We start from the raw sequence: 6,420 nt of genomic DNA, 5'->3' as shown, positions 1-6,420 counted from the left end.
ATAATTAATGCTTTTTTATTTTATATAAATAGACATTCATATTGATATAGTTTTAAGATAAAATGAAATTTTTATTTTTTTAGAGTTTCATAAGTGGATAAAAATGCATCATAATTTTTTTTGCAGATTATACATATCATTCATATATGAATATAACACGTAATAAAGTTTTCTTACTTCAAATATTTTTTTTACATTATCTTTTGTTACATGTTATATTTATATATGCATAAAATATGTATTAGTTGTCATCATATGTTATTTATATATGAATAAAACATTTATCAGATTTTTGTTCCAATTCATTTGTTAAGTAGTATGTTAATAAAAAACGAATTGTTTAAAATTTAAGCGACTTCTTCATATATGAATAATAAATGAATTCTAACAAAATTATGATAAATGTATTCTTCACATATTCATATGTAAATATAACATGTAACGAGAGTTGATGTACTCTGTAAAGAGTTTGTTATATGTTATATTCATATATGAATGATATTTGAAGCGTAAAAAAAATAACCATACTTTTTATTTATAAATGAATAACGAATGCACTGTACTAAATCCAATATATTTTTATTCATTTATGAATAATAAGAGTTGAACGATAAAAAAAAAATAAAAATTTTATTTTATTTTAAAACTATACCAATATAAATGTTTACTTATAGAGAATAAAAAATTGTGAATTTTGATATATAGTAAGGTAATGATTAGCTGGTACAATGAATGTTTTTGCGGCATAAATAAATGATTCCCACATTTTCAATTTTTTTTTTATTTCTCAACCTTATTTTTTTGTTTCGCATTTGCTATTTTATTTAAGAAAACATTTCATTTTCAGACCTTTGGTTGGTCACCTACAAGTCATGATAACATATCAATTTAGCATTTTTCTCCGTTTACATTTAGTCCTACTATTTTTTTGTTCACCATTTGCTATTATTTTTTAGAAAAAAATTCATTTTAGCTATTGATGTGTCATGAATAGATATTTCAAAACCTAATAACTTAAAAAAAAAAAAGATAGCCAATTGTCGAAACCGTGACATTTCCTTAAGGGGCAGATCACGTTAGCTACTAAGTTAAGGACTTTCTTTATTTATATTCCTAATGTTTGTTGTATTTAATGTACACATAAATTTTAGCATGAAAGAAAAATACATAGTGTAAATCTTAAGTTCGTGACATCTAATAAACAATATGACATGCTAATTCACTCGTAACTCATCTAAGAAACAATTGGTTATTTCTAATGATATATTTTTGGAGAAACCAAATAAATAACAATTTTTATTGACTCAAAGATTAACATGTCACGTCGTTTATTAGATGACTCGAGACTAACACTAGGTCTTGTTAATTTGCATTTTCTTGTTTGACTTTGTTTGTAGGGCTATGTTTAAATCCTTCACAAATAGAACCCAAGACAAAGAATTCACAAAGCCGGACAAGAAAATGAACAAGGGATCAAAGCAAAACCTTAAGAGTAGAAAGAAAATAAATGGAAAAGAACTCTACAAACAAAGTCACACAAGTAAATGCAATTAAAGAAGAAATCTAAAGCATAACCCTACAAACTTAACCCAAGAAAAGAATTCTAACGCAAGATAAGAAAATGAAGCCATATAAGAAAATGTAAATGAGCAAGAGCTCTAAAAACAAACAGAACCTATAAATAAAGACAAACAAGAACTTCACAAAATAAATATAAATAAATAAATTCAAAACCCTACAAATAAAGCCACACAATAACTCTACATAAAAAGTAAATTTCTACAAACAAAGCCACATAAAGACAATGCAAATGGATAAGAACTCCAAAGTGGATTCCTTCAAACATAACAACTCCAAGAAAAATCCTATAAACAAAGCTCACATAACAACTCTACAAACAAAGCACTAGCCTACAAATAAAACCCACAAGAACCGTACAAACAAAGCCAACCCACTAAATAAAGCCACACAAGAAACGAGGCATCGATTCATAAGTAGAACCCTACAAACTGAACTCAAGATATGAATTCCAAAGCAAAATCTTACAAACAAAGCCACACATGAAACAAAGAAAGCAAAATCACACAAGAAATTCAAAGTAGAACCCTACAAACTGAACCATGACATGAACACCAAAGAAAAATCCTACAAACAAAGCCACACAGGAACCAAACAAAGTAGAACCCTACAAACAAAGCCACAAAAGAACTATCTACAAACAAAGTAAAACCTTATAAACAAAGTTACTCTACGAACAACGTAGAACCCTACAAAAAATATAAAACCCTACAAACAAAGCAACATAATAAAATACAAATAAAGAGCTTTAAAAACAAGGCATATAATAACTTTGCAAACAAATAAAAACTCTACAAACAAAACTACATAAGAACACTACAAACTAAGTAGAACCCTACAAACAAAGCAAAACTGGTAAACAAAGCCATACAAGATAAAAAAGACACGGATTTAAAAGTAGAACCCTATAAACTAAACATAAGATATGAATTCCAAAGTAGAATCCTACAAACAAGACCACACTAGAACCCTACAAATTGAACCAAAGATATGAATTCCAATGCAGAATCTTACAAACAAAGCCACATAAGAACTTTCTACAAACAAAGTAGAACCTTATAAATAAAGCTACTCTATTAACAAAGTCAAACACTGCAAACAAAAACACACAACAACTCTTACAGATAAAGTAGAACCTTACAAACAAAGAAAAATTGACATACAAAGCCACACATGAAAAGGTACACAAACTCAAAAACAGAACTCTACAAACTAAACCAAGACATGAATTCCAAAACAGAATCCTACAAAATAATCCACACAAGAAACAAATAAAATACAACCCTACAAACAAAGCCAGACAAGATGTTTATTAAAAAAAGTAAGGATCTTATAAGCAAAGCTACTTTAGTAACAAAGTAGAACTCTGTAAACAAAGCCATACATTAACTCTACAAACAAAATAGAACACTGCAAACAAAGCAACACAAGAAAAAGGACACGAATTCAAAAGTAGAACCCTACAAACTAAACCAATACATGAATTCCAAGGCAGAATCATACAAACAAAGCCACACAAGAAACAAACAAAATAGAACCCTATAAACAAAGCTACACAATAATATACAAATAAATTATTTTAAAAACAAAGCCACATAAGAACTTTCCAAAGTAGAACCCTACAAACATAACCATAGAACTCTACAAACAAACCCTACAAAAGAAATCTACACAAGACCTCTACTAATAAAGCTACACAAGAAAGTGCAAGTTGACAAGAATATCCAAAGCAGAACCCTACAAAAAAAAGCCACACAAGAACTCTACAAATAAAGCAAAACCTTGCAAACAAAGCCACACATCAAATCTTCAAACAAGGCAAGTACCACACAAAAAAAAACTCTACAAACAAAGTAGAGCCCTACAAATAAAACCACATAAGAACACAAAAAAAACGCAACCACCCTAGAAACAAAGGTACACAAGAAAATGCAAATGGACAAAGAAATCCAAAACCTAGTAAGAGTAATGACACCTTAATGGTTGATGATTTGCAAAGGGCAACTAGGGTTTGAACAAAAGTAACTATTTATGGAACTCTCAAGCATGAGCAAAACTATAAAACATCAATCTTCCTATCGCAATAAAAAAAAAATACTTGTAATCAACACAGTATATCTTTAGGGCATTAAAGAAATGGATAGAAAGTAAGAAATTGTATATAACTAAAGCAAGAAAGAATCAGGGAACATGAACGTGCTATAGCCTATGCAAAATTTGGTCGGGTGGCTTATTGAACCTATTACAAGATTTTTCTAAAACAAATATTATTAACTGTAAACAATTAACTAAGAGCAAGTCTTTACAAAAAACACTGATGGTGCATAAAATGATTAATGACTTACCAATTAAGAGATATTTTAAAGTAAAACTACATTAGGAAAAAAAAAAGGTCAAGTTAAACAATCAAAAGTAGAAAATAACACCATGATCAAGCTTATAACCAAGACACAGTAGTTCTATTAGACAATAAAATATCCGAAATCAAATAAGAATTAGTACCTAATACATGTTTATGGACAAGGCAGAAACCATAAAAATAAGAAATAACAATCCTAAATTGGGAAAGCTTTCAACAGATTCAAGAAAGAAAATTATTGGCAATAACATATCAAACATCCCAATCAGATATAATGTTATCGAATTGTATATCCTATCCTATTACACACACATATGAGAACCATAAACACACAACACCAATTATGAACTATGACAGATTATCAATACACATTGGAGGAATTCAAACACAAACAAACATTGAATCAATGAAAGAATATGAGCTTGAAAATCTTCTTGGATTTTCTTCTCACCTTTAGTTTAAAACATAAATTAAACTTAAAGACTTATTAGTAATTTGAAAATTAGTAAGTAATATGTGTAACCAACAATGCTAGAACAGAGGCAAATTAGGGGTTAGTTAAAATCAAGAAAAATAAACAAGATACCAACAAATATAAATAATTCACAACATTGTTGATTAAATAAATAACCAACATAAAAAATAAAAAAAAATAAAAAAAAAAAACCCTAGCTACCTACCTACAGATAAAACTGCAATTGGACATGAAAATGTAAACAATATATTTTCAGTTGTGAAAAGTCAAAGTCTGACCAAGAAAAAGTTGTATCGGGTTTTAATATAAAAACAAGACAACATGCATAAAACACACAATATACAAATAAATGATTTGATGAAAAGACTGCAAAACAAGAGCTAAAATGATGTGTTGATTGCTCTTAAAGATCATATATTCTAAAACTCTTTAAGGATCCTGTAAGAATTACACTTACATTTCCAACTAAAATGAGGCAAATAAATAAATGTTACATAAATTCAAAGACAGAAACTAAATATCCATAAGTAATAAACAATAACACGAGTAAGTAACAAAAAATCAAGTGTTGGCAAGAAAACTTGTCCCCAAAAGTAAATTTCAAAACAAAGAAAACCATAACTTATTTCCTTGACACAGGAGAGTTTATGAACATAAAACTTATTTATGATCAGACAATTAACTCATAAAAGATATTGAAACAATTAAACTAAATATATTTACAAAACATAACAGGTAAATACATCAATCAAAACAAATAGAACCTTTTAAGAGAAGCTACTCTAGCAAGGCAGTAGAGCCCTACAAAAAAAAGAAGAAGAAGAAGACTACAAACAAGAAAAGAGACACAAATTTAAAAGTAAAAACCTACAAACTAAACCAAGACATGAATCCCAAGGCAGAATCATTCAAACAAAGCCACACAAGAAACAAAGAAAGTAGAACCCTATAAACAAAGCCACAAAATAAAATAGAAATAGAGCCACATAACCAAAACAAAAACTCCAAAGCATAATCATAAAAACAAAACCATAGAACTCTACAAACAAGGAAATCTACACAAGACCTCTACAAATAAATAAAAACCTTGCAAACAAAGCGACACGATAACTCTACGAACAAAGCAGATCCCTACAAATAAAGCCACATAAGAAGCGCAACCACCCTAGAAACAATGCTACACAAGAAAATGCAAATGGACAAAGAAGCATAGTGTCTAATTAAATATCTAAAACATATTATTACTAACCTAGCAAGACCAATGACACCCTAATGCTTGATGATTCGCAGAGGGCAACTAGGGTTTGAACAAAAGTGACTATTTATGGAACTCTCAAGCATGACCAAAACTATAAAACACCACACCAATCTTGCTATCACCAAAAACAAAAAGAATCAAATATCTTTTTCACATAAAAGAAATGGATAGAAAGTAAGAAAAGCAAGAAATAATCAGGGAGCACGAACCTGCTATAGCCTATGGAAATTTTGGTCGACTGGCTTTTCGAACCTGTTACTAGATTTTTCTAAAGCACATAATATAAACTGTAAACAATTAACTAAGAGCAAGTCTTTACAAAAATAAAACCAATTAAGAGCTCTTTTATAACAAAAAAAAAATAATGGTGCATAAAATGTTTAATGACTTACCGATTAAGGGCTCTTCTTATAAAAAAAAATGAAACTCTCATATATCTGCAAAGTTAAGAAAGACCACCTATGTTATCAAAAAAAATTTGTAAATAAACTAAAAGTGATGTCTGCCATTGATGGTGCAAATTTTGATCAGGTGGTTATTTGAATCTGCCACTAGACTTGGTAATAAACTGAGGGAAAAAAATTAATCAAAAGTGAGTCTTGATAAAAACCAATAATAAAGAAGTTAAAAGTGAGTAATTTGACCATTAAAATAAATAAATAAAGTGACGAACCTGCCAGAAATGGTGTAAGTTTTGAATTGACAGCTTTTTGCATTTAATATGTATGATAAATTTAGAACAATAACTAT

The sequence above is a fragment of the Lactuca saligna genome, chromosome 5, assembly GCF_052625555.1.
Source record: "Lactuca saligna cultivar CGN05327 chromosome 5, ASM5262555v1, whole genome shotgun sequence".
NCBI classification, from domain to species: domain Eukaryota; kingdom Viridiplantae; phylum Streptophyta; class Magnoliopsida; order Asterales; family Asteraceae; genus Lactuca; species Lactuca saligna.
The sequence above is the reverse complement of the archived record's forward strand: the minus strand, read 5'-3'. Positions refer to the sequence as shown.